General features: G+C 41.8%; 1 protein-coding gene across 1 annotated transcript in view; it reads right to left on the bottom strand.

Annotated features, from left to right (window-relative positions):
- The window catches only part of LOC107757658 (cyclic AMP-responsive element-binding protein 1-like), an 8526-nt gene that overhangs the window by 1542 nt on the left and 5540 nt on the right, over window positions 1-1444 (bottom strand). The window lies entirely within an intron of this gene.

Raw genomic sequence — 1444 nt, 5'->3', positions numbered from 1 at the left:
TATTGACTTCCTTTTTTTTCTTTTGTTCTTTGATGAACAGACACCACAGCAGCTGGTTATTAGGTTATTTGGCTGTTATTTCTTTAAGAGCTGTCGCTGTTGAACATGACGCGGATCTGACACGCATCATATTTTCGCTCAACTCTCTTTACCTTTTCTGACTAGGGGTCGACCGATATGTGTTTTTCAAGGCCGATGCCGATACGATTATTGCAGATCAAATAGACCGATAACCGATATTTTGAACCGATATACAGTGGGTACGGAAAGTATTCAGACCCCCTTAAATTTTTCACTCTTTGTTGTGGCACAGAAGAACACAAAAGTGGCTTGTAGGTACATTTTCAGACATTCAATGAGGCTCAGAGGTGGCATGAGTGCAATTAAATTCATAAATTCATGTGGAGATTAATGTTTTAAATATAACATTTTGAATACAGAAATATTAAATGATTTAAATAACTGCAATTATACCTAAAAATGAAACTGAAACCGCCAGCAGGTGACGGCAAATCACTGAATCATTCATTCAATTGATTCGTTTGAACTGCTTATTCATTCAGGAATCAAGCAAGTGACTGTCTTTATGAATGGGTAATCATGAATCACCGACTCACTAGATTCGTTCAAAAACGCACTGTCATTGAATGAATGAAACACCGCTGTGTTTGCTTTTAGAGATGTGGTCTGCTGCTGCCTTACCTTTGAGAGACAACTGACGCGTGATCACTGAAGCAGCTCCAGTTAGCAAGCGCTTTCGGAGTGAGAGTGAATTCCGCTTTGATTGGTCTGACTCGTGACTCCCAACAAATCAGATGGGTGGTGGGCGGAGACTGCTTTAGGCCACAGAGTGGTGAGTTCTGACAGGCTGCATCAGAGCCAAATAGCGCGTTTCAAAATTAAGTTATTTTATCGGCGAATAGGTTTTGAAAATGACCGATACCGATAATCATAAAAATGCTTAATATCGGCGCCGATAATCGGTCGACCCCTATTTCTGACCCACTTCAGGTCTCTACTAATGAACTGACGAGTTGAATCGAGTGTGTTAGATGAGGGAGACAGTGCTGGGCTGCTCCAGGACAGTTTGGAAAACCATTTCAGAGACATGTTCTTAAATGTGACATATAAAATATATTACATGCATGCACAGTTTTAATGCAGCTTTAATCGCCTTTTTGGTAACTTTATGCCTTAACTGACCACAACATTGCATGCACGTAGATTATTTTGTGCGTTAATATGAAATGATGCAGGCTACAGCACGCGGCGGCACAATTGAAGAGCACGCGCTACTAGCACATCCGAGCTCGTTTGACTCGCGCCTGGAATGATGTGATCGTTATGTTCTGCGACTGAATAAATGCACTTCTTGTCAAGAGAAAAGTGACAGAAACAGCAGTTGTGAGTGGGGTGGCCAACCCTAGCCCCGCCCCTGCATTAA

Source organism: Sinocyclocheilus rhinocerous, unplaced genomic scaffold (assembly GCF_001515625.1).
Source record: "Sinocyclocheilus rhinocerous isolate Xijiao unplaced genomic scaffold, SAMN03320098_v1.1 scaffold1254, whole genome shotgun sequence".
Classification (NCBI taxonomy): domain Eukaryota; kingdom Metazoa; phylum Chordata; class Actinopteri; order Cypriniformes; family Cyprinidae; genus Sinocyclocheilus; species Sinocyclocheilus rhinocerous.
The sequence above is the reverse complement of the archived record's forward strand: the minus strand, read 5'-3'. Positions and strand labels throughout refer to the sequence as shown.